The sequence below is a fragment of the Lissotriton vulgaris genome, chromosome 4_1, assembly GCF_964263255.1.
Source record: "Lissotriton vulgaris chromosome 4_1, aLisVul1.2, whole genome shotgun sequence".
Classification (NCBI taxonomy): Eukaryota; Metazoa; Chordata; class Amphibia; order Caudata; family Salamandridae; genus Lissotriton; species Lissotriton vulgaris.
The window spans coordinates 1768860376-1768886144 of record NC_141691.1 but is presented as its reverse complement, the minus strand read 5'-3'; the positions used below and the strand labels follow the sequence as shown (position 1 = coordinate 1768886144).

The 25769-nt window shown below is 45.8% G+C and overlaps 1 protein-coding gene across 1 annotated transcript in view; it reads right to left on the bottom strand.

Moving 5' to 3' along the window:
• The window catches only part of FZD6 (frizzled class receptor 6), a 313524-nt gene extending 287966 nt beyond the window's left edge, over nucleotides 1-25558 (bottom strand). Inside the window, exon 1 of the mRNA XM_086966093.1 lies at nucleotides 25456-25558. The gene's annotated coding sequence lies outside the window, so the exon portion shown is untranslated. The remainder of the gene's footprint in view (nucleotides 1-25455) is intronic.
• Nucleotides 25559-25769: the final 211 nt, after the last annotated feature.

The window sequence follows — 25769 nt, the reverse complement described above, 5'->3', positions numbered from 1 at the left end:
AAGCATTTCTCATTCACACACACATGTTCACACTTGGTCTCACACCCAGCTCTCACGCAGAAACCGCACTCTCTTTCACACACACCCACAAATAGACAGTCGTTACAATTAACGGGGTAACCCAAAAGTCAACCGGACCTGGGTGCAATACGGGAATACAATAGCGGTCCGTAACCAATAATTTAAAGAAATAAATTAATTATAAGAGCAAAGATTCGGTATTGTAAATACGCTACAATACTGATAATTCATATCCAAAACAGTTCTGAAAGAGCTTCTGTACTCAATTCACAATTTACGGAGTACATACATACAAAGTGACCACAATAGAAAAAGCGCCAAGGCAATTGATTGCAATACTTTTGCTTAGTTTAGTTACACAAATTTATACACATTTTAGAGCATGTAAAATGGTTGCCAAGAAGGTAAGAAGGAGAAAGAAAGGTAGTGGTGAATTAGAAAAGTATATTTCAAAAGGAAAAGTACAAAAATAAATCAGATATTTTAATAAACTGGTACTATCATCCAGTCATACAAGGCCTGTCCAATACACGCTTGTCTAAACTCTACATGTAGTCTGTATATTCATATATCCTGCATATAATGCATATTCATGGATCAGATTCGGTGAAGGGCAGTACAGGTCTATGGAGTGGAGAGGCGTCGACGTTTCGACTCGGCTTGTGCTGCAAGGGTAGTTTACAACCTCAGCGGCGAGTCTTCTTCAGGACAAGAAGGAGGGGGCAACCTAGTCCTGTTGCCGGAGTGGCTAAATAGGAGGATTCCGAAATAGTGCAGCTGGGTGTTCAAAATTCTTCCAATGCTGCTAAGGTTATTCTGTGTGGTTATCCAACATCCTTTTGAATACACCATGGACACAATCCTACGGTGAGGGGAGCTACAATCCTCCGGTCTGCGTCTGCTCACAGGGGTTGCCCCCCCCTAAGCGGGGCGGGTCCTGCCCGGTCTGCCACCTGGCAGGAATTAAAAACTGACCATCAAAACATGTCTTTATCTGTACAAACAAAAACACAGACAGTGATCAAGTTCTCAACAATGATGGTTAAAAACCTTATGGTATTTTTTCCAGCTGTGACTCTGTAGTTTTTGATGCAAAGTGTGACTCTTGTATAGAGCATACTGTGAAGTGAGTCGTGTCTAGCTGAGATCAGGGTGTGGATGGGTGTTTATGAAGGACACACTTTAAGGCTTTGAAGTTGAGGCAGAAGGTAGTGTGAGTTTCCTGCAGTGCCTCTCTGGGAGTCATAAAGGTGTACAGCCTATATGCGCATCCAGTCATAGTCCTCTCTGCTGAGCAAACAATAATGGTCCCTTGTGTGCCTTTTTAACTGTAGGAAAATATGTGAAGAGGGTACTCAACTGTTCAAATACGGCCAGTGCCAAAGGAAAAGTATATGCTGTGTTTACAGTTTTGTGGGTGGGCTGTGTGGAAATGTAAGTGGACGAGTTGAAAGGTGACTGGAAAACCTAGAAGAACCACTACCCCTTTTACACATACCGTAGTAATGCTTAATCTAACGTCCGATATTTCCACCATTGAAATATTTCCAATTCTAAATATTCACAACAGTCTTAGTTATTCAGATGTGCATTTGCACTAAGTTGAACATTAGCTAACATTCTGTATTGTCCATGGTTATCTACAATTGAACTTAATTTATCAGTGCTTGGTGGGGGGGCGTGCACTGCAAAGCTGACCACTGACATGACGGGTAGCATGGAGCAGAGAAGGTGAAGAGAAAGGAGCATTCAAACAAGGATGTACTCTAGAGAGGGAATATATTATTTCTTTGAAATGTTTGCTATGATCAAATTGCAGACGAATCCTTCCTTTTTGTTCAGAGAAGAGAGAGGGATAAAGTGGTGTCTTTCATTACTCATATTCTTGGAAATCCTTAGCTGTTAGAACAGTGTGTGTGTGCTGCCTTGGATTGTGACTATGTTTATTTTTGTCTACATTTCTTTATTGATTTTAAGATAGACATATCACACATAAGAATGGCATACATTCCATAAACCCTACATAGGCTACAAGTTCAGTTTTGCACATCTTGCAAATTCATTAAATCCATCTTCCATTTTAAGACAAACCAAGCATTTGCAATGCATTAGGGCTGGCATTACTGAATGTTTGAGCTACTGGTGTTGCATTATTATTAGCAATGCCAATAGCTCAAACTGTTATAATGCGAGACCTATGCATTGCAAATGCTTGTTTATTGTGTGTTTGAAAATGCCACTTTTAGAAAGTGGGCATTTTCTTGCTTAACCATCCTGTGTTCCTCTGCCTGCTTGTGGATTCCCCATCTAGTTTTAGACTGTCAGGGGCTGTTTGTGCATTCACTCCAGACTCTCACACAAAGGGATCTGACATGTGCCCTGCATATGCTGATGGGTCATCCTGGGATAGAGTGGTGGAAGGAGTGGTCACTGACACCTGAATAGGCTGTGGCTGCTCTGCACAATGCTGTATCCACCCCCTTTGGTGAATCTGGACCAGGAAGGACAAAACTGTTTTTTACTGAGCAAGCGGGACCTTCTGCCTAAGACTTCAAAGAGAAAAGTAGTATAAATATTGGGGCCCTGACCCTAGAACTTTAGAACTCTTTTGGACTAAGGGACTTGCCAAGAAGAAGAGCTGGAAGCGCTGTCCGGAAGAGTACTGCTCTTTTGCTGTGTATTGCTTTTTCGGGTTGGCCTGCAGTTGCTGCTTCTGTCTTGACCAGTGAAAGGACTGGACTGAACTTTCTGCAACTTATTCCAAGGGGTTGAAGGTGATGTTGCCTCCTGTTGGAAGTCTCAGGAACATCAAAGACTTCATCTTCATCAACCAACAGTACTGGGAACTGTATGTTTTGTGCTGCCACAGACGAAAAACAACCTAGACGCTCTCCATATCGCCGCTGCTGGCTTTGTGACCTAAAAGCAGTGCAACAAGCACTGACGCACTTGGTACCGAAACCCTGGTCTCACCGACGCAGTTACTGAGCCGCTGCTTGCACCGTAAACTGTGAGCCCCACCTCGCTTTACATCGCCTCTTTGGTCTCATCAACGCCACTGTTTGGGCTCTGGCCTGGGGGCCACGCAGTTATACCACGCACCGCCCCGTGCCAAACAGCAGCCCCGGTCGACCGACGCGAGCAACTCCAGATTGTCCACCGACAACAGCGCTTCAACAATGACGACATTTCAGCACAGCAACAAACATAGCCCCACTTTGCACTGCAGCCTTGGTCTCACTGACACCACTGGGCGCCATCACCGAGCCCCTGCCTGCACCTCGAACCGAGGGCACCGCACAACGCACAGCTCCACTTCACACCAAAGGCCTGATACCTGCCGAAGTCAGCAGACGCCAGCGCAACAGACGTCAACCGCACAGAGTTCAATCTGCAACGCATGTGACTTCAAGGGCCAGTAAACTCCAGCACCGATTTCTGGAACCAACGCTCGGAGATGCCACCTCTTCGGAGCTCATCGCAAGGTCGATGACATTACGATCTGCAATGCGTGCGACTTCAAGGGCCCAACAACTCCTGGACCGATCTCTGGAACTGAAGCACGGAGACGCCACCTCTTCGGAGCTCATCACAAGGTCCACAACACCCTGCATTTCCAAGGTACTGTTTGTGGGTCTTTCAGACACCGTAGCTAGCCCGCAACCTTGCTGTCGGCCTGTACTGCTGGATTTGTTTGTGCACGACCCCGTGATAGCCCCGGGCGGAGCGATCGACTTCAAGGAACTGTCTTTTAAGTTTATTCTTGCAAAATTCATATCTTTATTACTTTAGGTTGGATTTTGATCGTTTTGGTCTAGTTTTACATAGGTAAATATTAGCTACTTTTCTAAAACTAGTGTGGTGACTTTTTGTAGCAACTGCTTTACACATTGCCACTGAGATAAGCCTGCTTGCTTGTGGCAAGCTATCAAGGGGGTGAGCAGGGGTTATTTTAGAAGTGTAAATCCCCTTACTCTGAATAGAAGGAAGGGTCCCTTCTTGGACAGGGTACAAACCTGACAACCAGAGAAACCCATGTATAACAACCAGGGAGTAAAGAGCAATAGTGCTTTAAATAAAATACAGTGTTTAGTGATGGGTTAGCATACTCTATGTAAACTCATGAGGGAATTAATTCCATTAGTTTGCTTGTCCAGCCTTCCACATCCAACCCAGTATCACTGGTGATTAAGCATTATGTATGATCTATGGAAAGCTCTTTATTTGCCTACTTGGCAATAGTATGCAAGCACTTTGCTCATGGATGAGCTTTTTGTTGAACATTCCAGATATCAGTATTTGCAGGTAGGTGTGTTGTCTTGATAAAGCGAGCTGATAAGTTAAACAGCAGCAACTTGATAGTACTGGGCATGCCGATATCATGTACACTATAAAATGCTGTGTGCCTACTTGGTAATACTACTTTGGCCTCATTCTAAAATAGATGCTTGGAGGGATGCAATATGAACTCTAAGAATTAATGAACTGTCATCTCTTTTCCCTCCATATCGACTTTTTTGTGAGGACGAGGCAGGGAATTTTCTTGGGTTCCCTACCTGTGAGCTCATTCTCCAGTTGGGCTTGCCATGCAGACCCTATAACAACCGTTCCATTTTCCCAAAGGCTCATCCCGAAACTCCAGCCATTTTTCTCCACATTGTGTCTATTAAAACATGGGACGTTTAGGGATCGGCCCATAGGCTGCGGTTCTGAAAGAACATGTTAGTGCAGTGATGCTCAAAATACGGCCCGGGGGCCGCATGTGGCCCTACTGACCTGTACATGCGCCCTAATGGTCAACAGCAGCACTTGGCGGCTGTTTACTTGACTAAGCACTAACATAAAAAAAAATCAAACAGAGGGCAAGTATTTATGTAAAGGTTAACTGCAGTTAAATGAAGTAACTAGGGTCTCCTGCACCACTTAACTTTAGAAACACCTTTATTCTTAAAGACATCTTAAAGCAAAAGTGCAAAGTATCATCAAGTCTGTTCAGAATTCAAAAAGTGTATTTCATTAACATACAGAACCAGTTCACCGTAGTACATCAGATTATATCAGTGAATTCAGAAGTGTTTTTTTAAAGTGATAGTTTTCTTTTTTAATTTCAAAGTATTTTATTATTTTTATATAAACAAGTACATTAGCATTTCTGTTACGAGGTTCTAGCCAAACATAGTTTGTGTTGCAGTAGCTACAGGTGCTTTGGTATACATGTTTAACTAAACCCTCTACATTGATTTGTTGGGAAGTTAGGCAAAGGATGATAGAAAGAGAGAATAGGAAAGAAAAGGTGGAGATAGGATACAAGAACGGTTCTATCGCAGTGAGCCTAGTATGGGATAGTAGCTCTGTGTCAAAGCCGCCACCCCCCCTAGGGAGTCAGAGTGGGATCACGGGGGTTCGTAGGAGTCTGGATACTTGTCGAGTGACTTCCACATCCCCCTGGTTGCTGGCCTCCAGGGTGAGTTTTGCAGGGCAATGCTATACGCTCCTCTGAGGTACGTCACCCAGTTGACCCAGCCTTTATATGAGGTCTTAGTTGTGTCCTTCCAGTTGAACAGGACCAGTTTCACTGCCGCAGTCAGTAGGAGGTCTAGCAGGTCCCTGTAATGCAGTGATCTTAGTTCTTTGGTCATAAATACGGTGGTGAGGGAGGAGAATTCAGGTGTTCGTGTGCACCCCAGAACCTTATTTATAAAATCAAAGATTTTCTCCCAGAACGTTTTGAGTTTTGGGCAGTAGAAGATAAGATGTGCTAGATCCCCCTTCTCCTGGACGCAGTTCCAGCATAGGTCGTTTTCCCTGAGGCCTAGTGAGGCTAATCGAGCAGGGGTCCAGAAAGCCTTGTGGAGTAGCCAGAATTTTGTTTGTGATAGTACTAGGGAGATTTTATTACGTGAGGACTCGGTCCACAACATAGCCAGCTCTTGCTCATTAAGTAAGATATTGCCTTGATTTATCCAGTATTTAGTTGGCGTATCGTTAAGTTTGGTGGAGTTTGGGCATAGAAGTTTGTAGAGGTGCGATACCTGATGACCTAGTCTGTTGATTTTCGCCAAACACTGTAAAATTGACGGGTTGGCAGGTTTAATTCTGTGAAGACATCACTGACTTCATCACCCCTCACGCCCTCCCCTCCAAGGACTACATTCTTCTGGGAGACCTCAACTTTCACCTGGAAAAGAGCAACGACAGCAACACCACCACCCTTCTGGACAATCTCGCCAACCTTGGACTCAAACAACTAGTTAACACCCCCACCCACTACGCAGGACACACTCTCGACCCTATCTTCACCTCCAGCAAGCACATCTCCTTCAGTCACTCCACAGCTCTCCATTGGACAGACCACAGCTGCATTCACTTTGTCTACAAAAAGACCGCAACCCACATTCACCCCCAACCTACTCTGAGAAGAAAATGGAACAATATCACCATCGATCAGATCTCCACATCGCTTCTTCAATACCCCCCTGCCTACTCATCGAACCATAATCAAGCAGCCATTAACCTCACACAATGGCTAACCAACAGCGCCGACAACCTAGCACCTTTGAAAAAACGTCAAACCAAGCTTGGCAGCAGAAACGCACCCTGGTTCAACGATGAGCTTAAGAAATCCAAGAAACTCTGTCGCTCCCTTGAGAAGGACTGGAAAAAAGACCCAAACACCAGCACCAAGGACGCCTTCCAAAAACGCCATCCGCATTCACCACCAACTGATCCGGACAGCCAAGAAAGCCTCATTCAAAGACAGACTAGACAACAACGCCCATAACAGCAAGGAATTATTCAACATCGTCAAAGAGTTTACCAACCCCACTGCCAACTCCAACGACATCACCCCATCTCAAACCCTCTGCGACTCCTTAGCTTCTTTCTTCCACGACAAAATCTCAGACATCCACAACAGCTTCGACAACCTACCTGTAGACCAACCCACTCAACGTTCTACTGATCCTTCACCACCCCTGAACACCCTCAATAACTGGAACCCAATCTCCACTGATGACACCATCCGCCTGATAAACTCCATCCACTCAGGATCCCTCACAGACCCATGCCCTCACCACATCTTCAACAAGGCAGACTCCATCATCGCACCCTACCTCCGAGACGTCATCAACTCCTCCCTCAACTCAGCCACCTTCCCGGAAAGCTGGAAACAAGCCGAACTCAGCGCCCTTCTGAAAAAACCCACAGCTGACCCCACCGAACTCAAAAACTACTGCCCCATCTCGCTCCTTCCATTCCCAGCCAAAGTCATTGAGAAAGCAGTCAACAACCAGCTCGCCGCCTTCCTCGAAACCAATAAAGCCCTTGACTCCTCTCAATCCGGCTTCAGAGCCAAACACAGCACTGAGACCGCACTCATTGCTGCAACGGACGACATCCGAACACTGCTGGACAATGGAGACACAGTCGCCCTCATCCTCCTTGACCTCTCCGCAGCCTTTGACACAGTATGTCATAGCACCCTACTACAACGCCTCAAAAACATTGGAATCCAAGGAAAAGCACTGGACTGGATCACCTCGTTCCTCGCCGGAAGGACTCAGAGAGTCCGCCTCCCACCATTCAAGTCAGAGGCCTCTGAAATCATCTGTGGCGTCCCACAAGGATCCTCTCTCAGTCCTACCCTCTTCAACGTATACATGAGCCCCCTCGCGACCATCGCCCGCCAACACAACCTCAACATCATCTCCTACGCCGACGACACCCAACTGATCCTCTCACTCACCAAAGACCCTAACACCGCCAAAACCAACCTACATAAAGGAATGAAAGAAGTAGAGAGTGGATGAAGCTCAGCCGTCTGAAACTAAACTCAGACAAAACAGAAGTCCTTATCTTAGGAACCACCCCCTCCGCCTGGGACGACTCTTGGTGGCCAGCGGCCCTTGGAAAAGCGCCCATCCCGACGGACCACGCACGGAACCTGGGCGTCATCCTAGACTCCTCACTCTCAATGACCAGACAAGTCAACGCCGTTTCATCATCCTGCTTCAACATTCTTCGCATGCTCAAAAAAACATTTCGCTGGATCCCCACTGAAACCAGAAAAACGGTCACCCACGCACTGGTTACAAACCGCCTGGACTACGGAAACACCCTATACGCCGGAACCACCGCAAAACTTCAGAAAAAACTACAACGCATCCAGAACGCATCAGCTAGACTCATTCTTGACATCCCGCGTAAAGACCACATCTCCAATCACCTGAAAGACCTCCACTGGCTCCCTATCAATAAGAGAATAACTTTCCGCCTCCTCACCCACACACACAAAGCACTCTACGAACTTGGTCCCGAATGCCTCAACACACGAGTTTCCTTCTACACCCCCACCCCCGCCAGCTTCGCTCTTGCTCTTCCAACCAAGCCCTTGCCGCTGTTCCTCGCATAAACAAACCCACCATGGGAGGTAAATCCTTCTCCTACCTAGCGGCCAAAACCTGGAATTCACTTCCCATTCACTTACGACTCACCCAAAACCACCTAGCATTCAGAAAACAGCTTAAACCCTGGATATTTGACAAATAATCTCCCTTCCCCTCCTCAAGCGCCCTGAGACCCTCTGGGTATATAGCGCGCTATATAAATTTTGACTTGACTTGACATGTCCGGTAGGCTATGTCTAGTTTTCAGTATGGCAAACATGATGGAGTGGCCCCCTTCCTCAAGTTGGGCTGGGTAGGAGATGCCTTTCTCGATCCATGTGTCAAGGGCTAGGCATTTTCCATAGTATTTGATCTTGCTATTGGCCCAAAGAGACTCCAGTTTCGAGTCTTTTACGCTGTTCTCCATGTTCTTGTCTATTCTTAGTAGGGCAATTTTTGTGTTTTTGAAAATGGGGCTGGAGGCGTGAGTGTGTTTGTAAGCTGTTAGCAGCACCATCGGGTTGAGATTGTTTAGTATGGCTCTCTCGACCAGCAGCCATACCGGCGTGTATCCGTGAGGGGGCGACATCCAGCAGTCCCTTGTTTTGCTAGGAATGCGGTTTGGATGGTTCTAAAAGTCTGCTAGATTTAACCCTCCCAGTTTTTTATCCAGCCTTAGCTTTTTTATACTTATTCGTGCTTTCTTTCCACGCCATAGGAATTTACTAATCAGGTTATCCACTTTACGGTGGAAGTCATCTGTGAGTAGTAGTGGCAGCATGCTTAACAGGTAATTGATCATTGGGGTGATCATCATCTTGATGGTTTCTATTCTGCCCCACCAGGTTATAAATTTGGGTAACCAGGTCTCCAAGAGTTTCTTTATTTTTTCTATCAATAGTTTCTCATTCTGGCCTGGTGTGCTCATGAGGTCATTACCAGAGTGGATACCTAGATATTTGATGAGCCCGGTTTGCCAGGTCAGACCCGAACCCCCCCCAGGGTGTCCTTAGTGGTGTGGATGTTGAGGGGTTTGCATTCCGATTTGTTCCTGTTGAGCTTATATCCCGAGTGTCCCGAGTATATCTCTATGGTGTCTATCAGGGCCTCAATTGAGGTCTTAGGTTGCTCTGTCACAATAAGAATGTCATCCGCGTAAGCGGACAGTTTGTTTTCCACGTCATTTACATTGACCCCCCTTTATTTTCGAATTAGCCTTGATGTTGCTGATCAGGGGCTCCAATGCTAGCAGAAAGAGTGAGGGGGACAGTGGGCAGCCCTGTCTAGTGCCGCGTTGTAGTGTAAGTGCTTCGGAGAGTGATCCGTTAATGACAATGCGTGCTCTTGTGTCCCCGTACAGTGCCATCACTCCCTTCCCCTAGGTTGAATGATTGCATGCATTGTTCCAGGAAAGTCCATGAAACTCTGTTGAAGGCCTTCTCGGCATCAAGATTGATAGCCACAGCTGGCTCTGATACTTTTGCTGTATGGTCTAGTATGTGGCAGAGGAGTCTGGTATTGTCATTAGACATTCGGGTCCTTAGGAAACCTACTTGTGAGTTGCTTATTAGTTGGGGTAGGACAGGGTTTAGTCTTGTAGCTAGGATTTTTGTGTATACTATGCAGTCCACATTAATTAGGGATATGGGCCTGTAGCTCTTGGGTAGCAATTAATCCTTACCCTCCTTTGGGATGACAATTATGTTTGCTTCGGACATGGATTGTGATACCAACCCGTTCTCCGCACAGTGGCTGAACACCCTCTTCACAGTGGGTTTCAGGTGCTCAAGAAAGGACTTGTAAAAAGGTGGCTCTGTACCCATCCGGGCCTGGGGATTTGTTATCCTTCATAGTCGTGACCACCATTTCAATCTCGGCAGTACTGATTTCTTGCCCTAATCTCTGTGCTTCTACATTGGTTAGTTGTGGGAGGCCGATCTGTTGAGGTATTTTGTGCACGACTCCCGGTCTAAGGTCTGGTCGTTTTTTTTATAGAGTTCCTGATAGAACTCTTGAAAGGTTTTTAAGATGTCTTTGTGTCTTGTGTGGGTTTTGTTGTGTGGGTCTGTAATGGATGAGATGGTAAATTGGTTACATTTGTGTTTTAGGTAGGAGGTTAGGAGCTTCCCCGCTTTATTAGCTTCGCAAAGGTTATTGACCTTGTATTTGTTGACCCACGGTCCGGCCCTCTCGCTCCAAATTTTGTTGTATTCATACTTTTTCTGGTTACTTCCGTTAGGGTTCTAGTATTGTGAGTGGCCCTGGTATGGGCAGTTTCTATGTTTTTGATGTCCTGCTCGAGCTGGGCCAGGTGAGAGTTTGTGCTTTTGTTAGTTTTGGATTTAATTTCGATTATTGTGCCTCTAACTGGAGCCTTGAGTGCGTCCCATGAGGTAGTGGTGTTAGTCTCCGGCGTATTGTGGTGTCTAAGGTATTCTCTTATGGCCTCCTCAATCTTCTTTTTGTTTTCAGGAGTAGCTAAGACGTCACTGTTAGAAAGCCACCTCTAGGGAATGTCTTTGTTGTGGCATCCGCTCAGCTTCAGGCTGATGCATAAATGGTCTGACACTAGTCCAGGCGCTATGTCAGTATGTTCTAAAAGGTGTGTGTGTGGGGGATTAATATGTAATTTATCCTACTGTACGAATTGTGCGGGTTAGAGTAGAAAGTGTGTCCGGGTGCTGTAGTCGCCATGGGTCCTTGAGGTTAAATTTGGAGCAGATGTTCTTTAGTGTAGTGCGTGCGCTTGTGGGTTGGTTTTGGCAGGGTTATTGTCTGTCCAATATGTGGTCCAAACGTATGTTAAATTCCCCCGCCACCACCATAAGGTCGTGCTGTGGGAGGCTATCGAGTTTGTGTGATACCCCTTCCCAGAAGGCTGGGTCGTCTATGTTTAAGCCGTATATGTTGGCGACGTGGATAAGCTCCTCCCCTCTTCTCAGGTGTGTTATCAAGAGTCTTCCTACTTTGTCGTGGCATTGTGATTCTATGGTTAGGTTGGAGTTTTTAGATATTAGTGTAATTATCCCATGTTTCTTACATTCTGCCAGTGAACACACCACCTGTGATATCTAGTTACCTTTCACTAGTTTGACATCATCCAGGGACAGTTTGGTTTCTTGTAGGAGGACCACATCCCCCTTACCTTTAGCGAGGTAGTCAAGCATCTTCTTGCGTTTAATAGGGTGATTAAGCCCCTTGGCATTAAGGGATACTATCTTTAGATCAGGCGCCAAGTTGAGATTGTTAGAGGGGGCCATTATCTATGGTGAGTCATGTCTGGTAAGCCTAATCTGGCCCCCAGCTCTCATTTGTTGTAGTTCCTTCCCTCCCGCATGTCCCAGCCACCTGATGTAGGTCAGGTGTCTGTCTTGTGCCAGCCCCAATGTTAGGTTTCTCACTTCGGAGCGTTACACGGGTCAGATTGAACCTTCTTGTCAAGAACTGTGAGAATAATGAAGTGAAAATAGAAAAGATGTCAGCGACAAAATAAAAAAAAGATCAGTGCCCACCCTCACCTCCCGCCCTACGCTTCCCCCTACATAAAAGCATTGTATGCTGAACGTGCGACGACAGGGTCGCCGTTCCGTTTCACTGGGAGTTGTTGGTTATTAGTTCTGTGTTTCAATTATCCCAAAAGTGCGTCCTTAGTTGCCGTGCACGTTTGCGTCTCCCCCCGCCCCCGCCCACCAACGTTGCCCTCATGGCAGAATAGGTAAAAAGGATATGGTTATTGTCAACGATTCCGTGTGAGGAGAAACACGGGACAGGATTTGCAAGACAGCAACAGTCATCTGTTGTTGGTAGACGGGCTAGAGGTGGATGTTCGGTTGTGGCCTGCAGAAAGGATGTGCCCAATGTGCTTTGGCTACAGGGACCTCGGTGAGACTTGTGGGTACATTGTGCTTTTTTGCAATGCTTGCGGTATCTTGAAGTAGTTTGTGCATGTTAGTTAAAGTTGAGGTAGCTTTGACCGCACACGCACATGTAGGTTACAACTGGGAGGTATTGTGTTTGGTATCTCAAGGTGTTATTCCTAATTTACGTAACGACATCTGCCGATAGGAGTGCCATAATGAGGTGAACGACCTGTGTACACATGTTTTAGTCATGAATGCCGAAGTTTTGGGGGGAGAGGTTCCTTTGGGGAGTTGGGGGGTAACCTGTAGTAAAGAAAAACGAAAAGCAGATCAGAATATCCTGCCGTGCAGTTACAGGGCTAGGTTCATGACCTGGCTTACATGCTACCAGCTACCGCCGCCCGGCCTTCGGGTTGTGGGCTGATGGGCCGTGTATACAGAAGTATGTTCTTTGACATAATGTCGTTGCTTTCTTGTGGCTGTCGGCGCAACTGTTATAAGCTATCATTGTCTGCGACAAAAATAAAGTTTAAAAAAAAAAAAAAGTTGAGGTAGCTAGTGAGGTAGATATGGTTGCTTTAGTAGTTCGTTACAAGTCTTTTACCGGTTTTGTCTCACTCCACCTCCAGTTCAGTCGAGGTTCTTCTCTTACTGGTGCTTGCTTGGGAGATGGGCCATCCAGGTACCTGCTTAGTTCTCTCGGGTCATCGAAGACATGAGAGCGGCCGTTGTCGCTTATCCGGAATTTTGCAGGACCGATAAATGAGAACAGTATGTTTTTCTTCCTCATTTTGTCTCGTAGGGACAGGAAGCCCTTTCTAGTGTCCACTGTGGGCTTGGAGTAGTCATGTGTGAGGATTATCTTCTGCCCACTCCATGTGATCTGGTGGTTTTTCTGTGCGATATTGAATATGGCTTCTGTGTGTTGTGTTCTCAGAGGTTTGCAGTTCGCGCTCCTTGTTGCGGATCCTGCTCGAAAAGGTGGTTGAATTTTAGGTTTTTAATTTTGGGGATCATGTCTTCAAGGAAGGCCAAGCATGAGCCCACTTTACCTTCTGCCCCCTCCGGGACACCTAGGATTCTTATGTTCCCCCATCTGTTTAGATCTTCCAACTCTACCATTTGCTTCTGTATTGTTGCTGTAACTTTGGTTAGAATTTTTAGTTCTTTGTTTACTTGCAGGTCCGCATCTTCGATGTCGCTTATTCTTTGCTCCGCTGCACTTAGTCTGTTGTTCACGGTGTGCATGCCTGCCCTGACCGCTGCTTACTCCAGCTGTATTGCATCAGTGGTCTGTTTTGTAGTCTTGGCCAGCTCAGGAACATCTGCCAGCTTTTTTTAGTATCATCTCAAGTGTGCTGTTGATGTCTGGTTTCTGCTTGATAGGTGAGTCGGTTAATGTGGGTTCGCCCTTGTTTTTTTTATTTTTTATTGTTGCTGAAGTCTTGCCTCGCTCCCCGCCACGTTCGCTAGACCTCTCTTCTCCTGGTGTACGTCAAATCTCCCTTTTCTCCTTGGCACTACGGCCAGGTTACTGTGATCTCAAGGTGTCTTCCCTGTGCCTATTGGGACTGTTTAGGCTCCACCGTTTGTTGTGGACTTGTTTCTCTTGCTGTGCCAGGGGGTTTGGCCTGGTCGGACCTCGTTCAATTTGGCCTGCTGGGTGTCTCCCTCCTGCCTGGTCATAACGGGAGCTTGCTCTATTCCCTGTTGTCTCTCTAGCACAGTCCTCCTCGGCTGCAACGTGGGTTGGGAACCCCTTTGCGGCCCTTGCGGGAGTTCCACCGTCGCGAGGTTCCTGCTTGGCGGGCCACTTTACAACTTCCTCGACCTGACCTCGGCTCTTCTCCATGGTCAGTCCTTCCCCTAGTTTGCAGATGGTTCTCTTGGCGGTAACACTGGAAGGAGTCCGGCCTCTGTCTGGGTTCCACACTGCTCCCCTTGCGCTCCTCTTTTCCGGGCCTGCTGGTAGGCCCACGTGCCCTCTCTCTCACGCCAGGGCCACACCTCTTGCTGCCCTGTCGCCCTTTCGGGTCTGTGTCCCCCCACCTTCCGCTTTTCCCTCATCACCTCTGGCAGTCTCGCTTTTGTGCCTGTTTGCAGGTGGGTGCTTTGACGATCGTCTTGAAGGGACCGGTCCGATTCGACACCCCCTGGGCTAGCTGGGGTGCTTACTCCACTCGGGTTGCTGTCCTCTCCTCACAGTCCACTCTCAGTTCGCTGGTCGCCACACCTGGTTTCACTGGCAGCGGGGGTGCTTGACTTCAGTTACTCTCCTGGCATAAGTCCTTGTTGTAGGTGCGTGCCTATCCACCTGTATGTATTTATTTCTGTACCTACAGATCACCACAGCTCGCAACGTCCGTAAATGATGCTCCAGAGCTCTCCCTTATCAGTATCATTCATATAGCTTCCGCTTAAGTTATTCCGCTGTTGTGCCTTTTCAGTGTCGCGTTGTGAGGCGCACCCTCATACTGCCGTCACAGGTACAGAGTCGTCCCGGATCCATGTCTTAGACCTGCTGTGTCGCGCTTGCCTTGGAGAGTGCTTGCAGGGTAGGCTCAGTGTTTCGCCCCCTTGCACTGACGACAGGGTTATCGCCTCGCCTCGCCCCACCATCATAAACTCACGTGTTGCGTGCCACGGTGTACAGCAATCGGCTGCGGGGCTGCTGTCGGCCAACTCGGCGTTATCCTCGCTCGGCTAACCTGGTTACTGAGGGCCTCTTCCTGGCTCTCAGTTTCTCAGATTTAAAAGGGTGTTGCTGCTTTTGTTACGGCGGTGGTAGATTTCAGTTTAGGTTCTATCTACACCATTTTCCTCTTTGTCTTCCCCGGGCTCCTTGTTGTTGGCAGAGGGGGGGTGGGGAGGTTGTATCTTTTTTTCCTCGTTCTCACCCCAATCCGTATCAGTGCGTTGTTTGTGTGGGCATCGCGTATCCCCAGAGTTCAGTCCTTCCGGCTCTTGTACTGCAGTTGTTTCACCCGCTCACTAGCGAGAGTCTACCACTGCCTCCCCCACCATTCGCTACTCCTCAGTGCTAGCCTCCGCACAGTGGCCGGTATCGGCTGGCAGACAGCAATGGCATGCAGCAGGCAGGCTAGGCAAGTCAAATGTGCAGGATCAGTGCCGTGGTGAAGGAAACACTGGAGCTGGGACGCGGGTTCAGAGCCTCGTAGGGTTAGGTTTTGGTTTCGTTTGGCCGCCATTACCTCCTCCCTCACCCTCAGCACCCGGTTATTAGTTTGCATTTATCCGCTTTTATCTAGCTGCGAACACCTCGTCGGTGTTTTCGGTTGCAGTCACCATTCCGACGCCCGTTAGTGTTTTGGGCCCCCGTGTCTGATACAATTATGATGTGAACTTTTTGGTTGGCCAGGGTTTCTATTATACTTTAACAAAATTACAGTTTATTAAATTAAACACAGAAGGTTTTGTAAAGCACACATTCTGAAGTAATGTATTTCAAAGTCATCAAATGTACGAATGAAGAAAAAGCTAAGATCACACAATTTGGTTAAAGGAGAAGCCGAGATTAATCCCAAACTTGTTGTTTCGAATCTACACCCACCTTACCACCAACTCCTCAAACCTCCCTCGCGGACCACCACCCTGCTGGTACCAATGCAGCCCATAGTCGCATCACAGACCAAACATTATGCCCCTGGGAAAATGTTTGTGAGAACCCATGGGTTAGTGTGTCGATACTCTCTAATAGCATGGAGCAGCATCACACCCTGTGCTTTCCTATTTAATAGGCTTGGTTTGTGGCATAGAATTGTTCCTGTTGGTACTGCTGCCACCTGTACACAGTAGTAAGGTGCCAAAATGGCGTTTTGTTGGTTACTTGATTACATTTTAATCTTAAAATGTGTTTTGAATGGTGGAATCTATTAGTGTGACTGACACATTGTGCTGTTATACAATGTGGCAGTTCTGTTACAGTAAGCACACACAGTAAAAGGTTGTCAGTTTATGACAATGATGAATTTTCTATTGTCAGTCTTACTAAGAAATAGTATCCACTGCCTGTTTGAACTTTGTGATATATGAGACATTTCTAGTGAGTAAATTAAAACCTGGGATATGACGTTATAGGTGAATATATAGTATATGCCAAGATACACACAGTATTATTTAGAGTTCAAAGGACACTGCTGTACATGAAGAATGCACACAGAAGTTGAGCACAGTGCTCCATTGTAAGGTGAAGTATATTTTGAAGTGTTACAAAACAGCAAGAGCAGCATAGTCCAGCTCTGAAAAGTGAAGGTAGGGTGGAAATGCTCACAATCTAGAGACTGGCCCATGTTGCGTCTCAAAACAGGAAACTACTTACCTACATGTGATACAGTACCTAAAACCTAACTGCCCAATGTCTCCATAATTGTTAATCCCAAAACACATTTTTGTTAAAAACATAAAATGGGATTTATTTAACAAGAAAAAATAAATACAAGTAATGTGGTTAAAGGAGGACGAACTATGAAATGCTATTACAAAATGCCTCGTTCTGGCCCAGTATTTGCAGTCATGGAACTGGTGAACTGTAATCGAGTAAAGCTCAAAATCTAACATACCGTCCCTTCTTACCCACCGCCACCAATTCAGTTTCTGAAAGACACATAGCTAAGCGAAGGGCAGGCAACAATTATGTTATTCATAGCAGGAATAAAATCAGAAATTATGATCATCTGAGTTAACTATATCTATTGAAATTGGGATTAAAACGTGAAGCATATACGTGAAATTATGTGAACAAGCTAAAGCATAGCAGAACTCATTGGATCTAAGGGTTAGCTTTATAATGCTCATCTGTTTGGTTGCCTGCCAATGGGCTGCTGGTTAGCCCCTAAAAGAATTTGTGGAATTGAAGGAAGTAAGCGTTATCAACATAAAACCAGAGTGCCTTATCTTGAATTGCACTTAGAAGTGAACTATAGCTCAGATACATGTTTAATCCATGCAGTTGCCTGGATTACCTTACATTTTCCAAACTGTAACTATCGTTCGTGATTTTGCCCCTTTTAGATATTAAATCATAAACGTTTTCCTACAAAGGTTTTTTTTGTTAAAATCGATTTAACATGTGATACATGCATTGTGCAAGTCAGCTTTACTGAAAACAGTGTGCTATTTTAATTTTTGAGAACAGTTTACCACATGGCATTGTTATTTAGTATCAAAATGGAAACGGGACATATTCATCCAGGGGCTGAACACTTCTCCAGTATCAAGGAGAGTTCCCACTGCAAAGCCATAAGCAGAAAAAAAGGGAAACACTGCTGAAAGTATTGCAGAAATTTCAAATCAAGTATACTGTGGTTTTGAAGACTTTACAGCTTACTTAGGAAGAACTCTTGCTTATCTAGCTCAAACGTTTCTAAAGTATTCCAGATGCCTCCCTAGCGTGTCCATCTTCAGATACTGTGTATCACTGGATAGGAGGTATGCCTTCAACTTCATTCACAGAACAGCAAAAGATCAAAGCTTTTTGACATTTGTAATTCCCCACCAGCATTTCCAGTTCAGAGTTGTTTGCTTCTGTGTTGCCATCGGCACCTTAAGCATTTACAAAGCTTCTGTGTTTCCTGGTTGGATCGGTCCACAATCGGGGTTGGTTTTTCCTGTGTATAGTCAAGTGGTTCCTGAATCCGCCAACTTAGAATAAAATGGAAAAATGAACGCTCCATATCTGAGCATCTCACACATTCATGCACAGGCTCCTAATAAACTGGAAGAAGTGTCCAGGTCCATCTAGTTCCTATCAGAAGAGGTGTTCTAAGGGGTTTGATTAAGTATGACTAAGGCTTTTTGTATTCCTGACGTGTGCGCAGGTTGTCATATTAAGGAGCCTCTAGTGTAAGTCCCTTCAGTTGCAAGAGTAATTAGCTAGAAACAGGCTACAACTCCAATGACGCAAGGCACCATCTGTATTTGTTATCCCTGGAGCATTTATTAATTTGCAACCACTGACAGTTCATTTGCAGAAATTGTGGGCTCTGAGTTGACAAAACTAACAGAATACCACCGATCGGCATGGATCTCAAGGAAGCTTTCCAGTAACGACTAGTTTGGACAACTTTTTAAAAGGGATGTCCATTCCCACTTTTGGTTCCGGAATGTTCTCCTCGAGGATGCAGAGTCCAGACAGAGGTAGGAGTGGACTACAAAGAAGTGAAGGGAGCTAGTTACCAATATTAAGAAAGAGGTTTTCTAGCTATAGGGTGCAAGTTTTCTGCACACCATAAATCAATGTCCCTGAGTGATAAGTGAGATGGACAGTCACTTCTAAGAATAAAGAACAACCTTTGGAGGATGAGCAGAAAGCCCTTGTGTGGCAAGAGGTGTCGGGGGAAGTAGCAGTAACTCTGCAGCAGTCAAGCCATCCTGCAGCATTGAAGGCAATTTTAGAATGGAGTGTTTGCTGAAAAGGACAGGCCCCTCCCTGTATTACATCTACTTTGAGTGACGCATTTTATCAGGAAGGTTTGTCATTCACCTGATCACATAGAAAAGTTATCTATGCAATCAGCTATTTCTCATGGAGTCAGGAGGAGGAGGAGTTCTGGTTTAAGGATGATTTGGCAGACTACCTATTGCGATCCTCAAGTGATGTTTCTAGTATCATCTAGAGGTTTGCCTTTGGTTCTCGAGTGTTAACATGATCATTCTTTGCCACATTAGAAACAATTGGTATCAACTTTGTGAGGGCTGCAGTTCTATTCGCCTACTCAGAAGTTTTGGAGAATGGTCTGTCCTACTATTTAGGAATCCATTTTTAGCCAAAAACTGACACTAGTTCTACTGCTTGATGCAGCCATTAGACCAGAGGTGTCTTCTTTACATGCTTCTCTGAGTAGATCTATTAAATCAACTTGAAATGAAATGAATTTTTTTTATTGTTTCAGTTAATTAAAACCACAACAATACATTTTAAAAGAATCGACTAGTGTATTTAAAATTTCTTAATTTTTGGGTGCAATATCTGTTAATAGGTTCTAAAACATTCTCAGTCCAAGGTAGAGCTTGTTATTTAAAATAGAATACAGTGTAATTAGAATACGATCTGTCTAGCTTAGTTCAGAAGTTCTTGGTTTTTCTCTCTGTTAAGTTCCGGAGAGCCCTCTCCCCTAGCTACCACTGTCGTGTTATCCTTTTGTGGACATGGTGCTAAGGTTTGTTTTAGCGCTTGGGAGTGGGCTGCAAGGAACTTTAATAGTAGGCAGTTCAATTGCGTGTCTGCTGGGTTCAAGGTTGCCATAATAGCAGATCTGCACGTTCTTATGCCCCGCTCGTTCATAGACTTTTTTAAAAGAGAGATTCGAGCTTTAGCTAGATTCGGGCAGATACAGACAAGATGAATGAAGTCCTCATTGCTCCTCCCGCATAGTCTGCAGATTTTGGGTCCGTCGTGCACCCAGCTTGGTTGGTCCATAATCGATGGAAATTTCCCCAAACGGAGTCCCATTAATTTCTGTTTTCTGTGAGCTGGGAATGCGATTGTTAAGTATGGGGCTGCCACAAGTGTTTTGTAGTTTGATATGACCATCCATGCATGATTTCTGGTACTAAACGTAGCTTTATCAAGTAAGAGAGAGTGGAATTTTGTCGACTTGTTTACAGCACGTTTGAACGCCGGGTAAGGCAGGTTGAGTTCCCAAAGTTTTCTTGTTCCAGTCTCAGTTATTGCCTTTTCAAGATACTGATTGTATGGGGACTTAACATCAGATCTTATTTCTTCCCATAGTGCTTGGTGCAATACCAAGGCTGACTTATTCTGATTCAGTGTATACCAGTACTTGATATTTGCATACTTTCTTCCCAGCATTTCATTTGTTATTCCAAATTCTAACCTCGTCTGAGCTGGTGAGGCTCCCTGTTGTATTTGGAAGGTGGATTTAAAGATGACTGTCTGCATTTTGTTAAGCAGATCCGCATCTTTCCCATGCAATCCTACACTGCCATATGACAGGGTTGGAAGAACTTTGCTTTTATTGTTGCCAGTAAAGGTTTATTTGATGGCCCCGTGAGCTTTTTAGCCAAAGATCTGAAAGCAAATGAAAGTGAGTTTGATGTCCGAGTGATGTACGACATTTGATGCTGGTGGCTTTGTCGATTACCAAAGTAGAAGCCCAAGTACTTGAAGTTGGACACGGCCTCTAGCTTTGTTCCCTCCAGGTAGATGTGTGCGCTGGCTGTCCGCCGCCTGGTGATGAGCATTGTTTTTGTTGTATTTATCTACAGGTTGTTGTTTGTTATGAATTCTGCCAGCCCTACTAATAACCTTTGGATGCCAATCTTCGTTAGGTTCAACAGTACCACGTCGTCAGCATAGCATAGATGAGTTAGCGGAAAGGAGCCAAATTTAGGTGGATGGGATCTTATTTAGACTTGATGTTAGGTCTGCCATAAAAAGGTTAAAAAGATGGGGGGCTAGGACACATCCCTGCTTGAGACCTTTGCTGGTATTGATTTTTCTTGAGAGCCGTGTTCCTTTCCCCAATTTAACTTTCCATCCAAGTGTTGGAATAAAGGAGTAAGATCCCTCTCAGGATTTTATCCGGAATGTTCCAGCTGCGTAATTTCCTCCATAAGATGTTACGATCCACGCTATCGAATGCTGCCTTTAAGTCAATGAAACATAGGTGAAGGGGCTGTTTTATTCGGAGGTATTTGTCGGCTAGCACTGAGTCATAATATTTGTCAGTGTCCCAGTCCCTTTCCTGAAGGGAATCAACTTGATTAGCTCATGCTGTGGCTAAATGTAAAGCAGCAATTAAAGGTAAACCTAGTCAGAAAAATACAGAATCGGGAGCAAAGTGTGTCGGGCTCCCTGAACGGAGATATAAGAGGTGACTTGGATGGCCGGTCATTAGTTTTTGCACCACTATCCACCACAACTTGAAAAGGAATAATCTACCACACACTGTAGGTAATGGTTCTCTAATTATGGTATGAAAAAAATGAAGTACATTATTTTGTTATCTAGTGCGTTTTGTATTTGCCAGTTAAATCTTGCATTGCTTTTGTAGGCCTCATGAATAAGGAATGGGACTATCACGAGAGACGTTAAAATAATAACTATTATTTAGATACAATCTAGTCCTACATACACCTCCTTTCCGCAATTCTTACAACGCAACATCTCTCCCATAGTTTTGATCTCTTCAGCACTTTGTGTTGCATGGGTATGATTCCATGGAATGCTGTGAAACCTGTCCACTTATGCTATTGCGGAGAGAGGAAAATAACACCAACACCTGAAGCAGCAGGTAGGGTACCTGAGTGTGGGTGCACCTCATGATTAAGAACCAAGATAAGAGATTGTAGCAATCGGAGTAAAACTTAGATTGCTCCCATTAATGGCTGTGGAACAAACCACCTTGTGCCCTGCATATACACCTTGCACCACTTACTGAGCCATGGTCCAATTGGGGTAGACTCAGACATACTCCCTACGAGACAAGATGGCAGTCCCAGTCACATCACACAGTCACCTCCTAGTAAGATGGCCTGACATCTGCCACTCAAGCAGAAAAAGAAGAACATGTGGATCTCCTACCAGAGAGAGAGAGAAAGAGTGGGTTGGAAAGATAGTACAGACACACCATAACATTGAGTACGGTAATTAACAATATCCAGTTTCACATTCAGACTTGGTCTGTCTCCATAGATATTCTCCTTACAAATTAACGGAATATATAAATTCCTAAGACAAAAGCCTTTTAGATGCAGCTTGTAAATTGTTCCAAATAAATATATTTTTTTTAAAAAGCTTAATGTAAGATTACTTTAAAGCTTTCGCTGTGATTTGAAATATGTTGTACTATTCATAACATTCTGCTTTTTGTATTGAATAGAGGTAGGCGAGCCTCTGAGAGCAAGAGCCAGGCTCGAGCCAGATGCCCAGCTCTGCCTCAGCTCAAAGTCTTTCGGAGCCTTGAGACCAAAACGAGCTACAGAATCCGAGCAATTATCCCGGCTGGGAAAAAACATGCAACATTGTCTGTGTCAATTGTGTAACTAATGCTTTTATGTCCTAAGGCAAGGTTCACGCTATGTAAAACTGCAAAACAAAACGTGGGTTCTGCCTCACCCACCATCTTATCTCATCCTCCAAGATTTAAGAGCAAAGCATTGGCTTTTGATGCCAGAAGAGATATTCATCTAGTGGCTGAAATTCACAACGCGAAACAAGAGAATCAAGGATAAATCCTGGCTTCCCTGCTCGGTTAAATTGTGTGATTCTAGGCAAATACTTCATTTCACAGAGCCTCCTTTTTGTTCATTATCACATATGAGAGCAACTTCAAATATGCACATTCAGTTTGTGTGCTGTTCAAAAACCTTGTGGTCTGATTATATATCAAATGTAGCTCTAACTATAAGAACGTAGGCCACATACAGGGTACACATGAAAAATTACACATTTTAGTTCACCAATAGCATTCTCAAGAGTGGGGCAGGAATGTTTCTCAAAGGCCTGGAAAAAAGACCCAAACACCAGCACCAGGGATGCCTTCAAAAACGCCACCCGCACACACCACCAACTTATCCGATCTGCCAAGAAAGCCTCACTCAAAGACCGACTAGACAACAACGCCCACAACAGCAAGGAATTATTCAACATCGTCAAAGAATTTACCAACCCCTCAGCCAACTCCAACGACATCACCCCCTCGCAAACCCTCTGCGACTCCCAAGCTTCGTTCTTCCACAACAAAATCGCAGACATCCCCAACAGCTTCGACAACCAACCCGGAGACCAACCCACCCAACCTTCTGCAGAACCTTCACCCCCCTTGAACATCCTTAATGACTGGAACCCTATCTCCACTGAAGGCACCATCCACCTGATGAACTCCATCCACTCAGGATCCCCCACAGACCCCTGCCCTCACCACATCTTCAACAAAGCAGACTCCATCATAGCACCACACCTCCGAGACGTCATCAACTGCTCCTTCAACTCCGCCACCTTCCCGGAAAGCTGGAAACACGCAGAACTTAGCGCCCTTCTGAAAAAACCCACAGCGGACCCCACCGAACTCAAAAACTACCGCCCCATCTCGCTCCTTCCATTCCTGGCCAAAGTCATCGAGAAAGCCGTCAACAACCAGCTCGCCGCCTTCCTCAAAACCAACAAATCCCTCGACTCCTCACAGTCAGGCTTCCGAGTCAAACACAGCACGGAGACCGCCCTAATCGCAGCAACAGACGACATTCGAACTCTACTGGACAATGGAGACACAGTCGCCCTCATCCTCCTAGACCTCTCCGCAGCCTTCGACACAGTCTGCCATAGCACCCTTCTACAGCGCCTCAGAAACATCGGAATCCAAGGAAAAGCACTGGAATGGATCACCTCGTTCCTCACCGGAAGAACCCAGAGAGTCCGCCTCCCACCATTCAAATCAGAAGCTACCAAAGTCATCTGCGGCGTGCCACAAGGGTCCTCCCTCAGTCCCACCCTCTTCAACGTATACATGAGCCCCCTCGCGGCCATCGCACGCCAACACAACCTCAACATCATCTCCTACGCGGATGACACCCAACTGATCCGATCACTCACCAAAGACCCTAACACCGCCAAAACCAACCTACATGAAGGAATGAAAGAAGTAGCCGAGTGGATGAAGCACAGCCGTCTGAAACTGAACTCAGACAAAACAGAAGTCCTTATCTTAGGTACCTCCCCCTCCGCCTGGGATGACTCCTGGTGGCCAGAGGCCCTTGGAAAAGCACCCATCCCGACGGACCACGCACGGAACCTGGGCGTCATCCTGGACTCCTCATTCTCTATGAACAGACAAGTCAACGCTGTTTCATCATCTTGCTTCAACATTCTTCGCATGCTCAAAAAAACATTTCGCTGGATCCCCACGGAAACCAGAAAAACGGTCACCCATGCACTGGTTACAAGCCGCCTGGACTACGGAAACACCCTATACGCCGGTATCACCGCAAAACTCCAGAAAAAACTCCAACGCATCCAGAACGCATCAGCTAGACTCATACTAGACATCCCGCGTAAAGACTACATCTCCAGTCACCTGAAAAACCTCCACTGGCTCCCCGTCAATAAGAGGATTACTTTCCGCCTCCTAACCCACGCACACAAAGCACTTTACGAACTTGGACCCGAATGCCTCAACACATGACTTTCCTTCTACACCCCCTCCCGCCAACTACGATCCACCAACCAAGCGCTTGCTACCATACCTCGCATCAATAAAACAACCATGGGAGGTAGATCCTTCTCCTACCTCGCAGCTAAAACCTGGAACTCACTCCCCACTCACCTTCGTCTCACTCAGAACCACCTAGCATTCAGAAAGCAACTTAAAACTTGGATATTCGACAAGTAATTCCTCACCCTTCTTCAAGCGCCTTGAGACCCTCCGGGTATGTAGCGCGCTATATAAATCTTTTGACTTGACTTTTAATTTTAAAGACACCTTACATTCAAATAGGATGTTTGTTGCATGCCAAATATTTTCACCGCTCGGCTCGTGCACCAGCTCTTAAAGTCAAGCCAAGGGCAGCCCTTACCTTGGCTCCCCAATAATTTGTTAGCTCACCCAATTCAAGTGCTTAACATCAGATTCAACTGCCACTTCACGATTACACTTGCCAAAAAAGTTACAATTTTCAATTGATCTGTATCGACATTCAGCAATTTACCGTTCCTTATCAATTATCAACTGATCTTTCAATGAACATAAAGTTCAAAAGGGAACTGAAATCTGACTATCGCTTTACAATGCCTAAGAGACAATTGATGCTTTGATTAGTAAGTTATATTTATGACATGGAGTAAGTATGAAAGGCCCAGTTAGTAAGTTACGAGGGACTCGGGTACAACTTTTAAATAACATCGCAGGCCTCCAAGCATTTTAAAGATCTCCGCTTCTTTCAGTGTTACTCGTCTGTGTATACGTGTTCGAGATTGACAGAGCTGACCTCGCTTTTAATTTCGAGCACCGCAGGCTAGCAATAGAGGGCCAGCCCTCGCCTCTTCTCCTTCGCGTTAATGCAGCAGCACCGACCATGCTTGTGTGCAAGGAGCGTGAACCTTCACACAGAGACAGTAACACAATTAAAGTTAACACTCTTGCGACAGCGGCTGCTGCGGACACGCTTAACGCCCCCCACTAGGCAGCGAGGCGGCTGAAGGTGGCCCTTACCTCTCCGGACAGACGAGCTCCCACAGGTGACTGCCCTCCCTCCGCTTCCGACTCTCCCATACGCGAAAACGAGGCGAAGTAAGGGAAAAGTTGGACTCGGAGTGAAAGGCAGGGTGTGGGCGGTACTGAGACAGTCTCTATCGATTAACTGCCTAGTAATGCCTGCGATTGGTTAGAAAAGGAACCGCCCTGAAAGAGAAAGCCCGCCCATTCCCAAAGTGTAAACTGCCTGTAGCTGCTGCTCAGGTGCACCGGAAGAAGCCCTCCGCGCGCGACAATAGATGCGGCCCAACCGCCCGTGTGCCGGTGTTCCT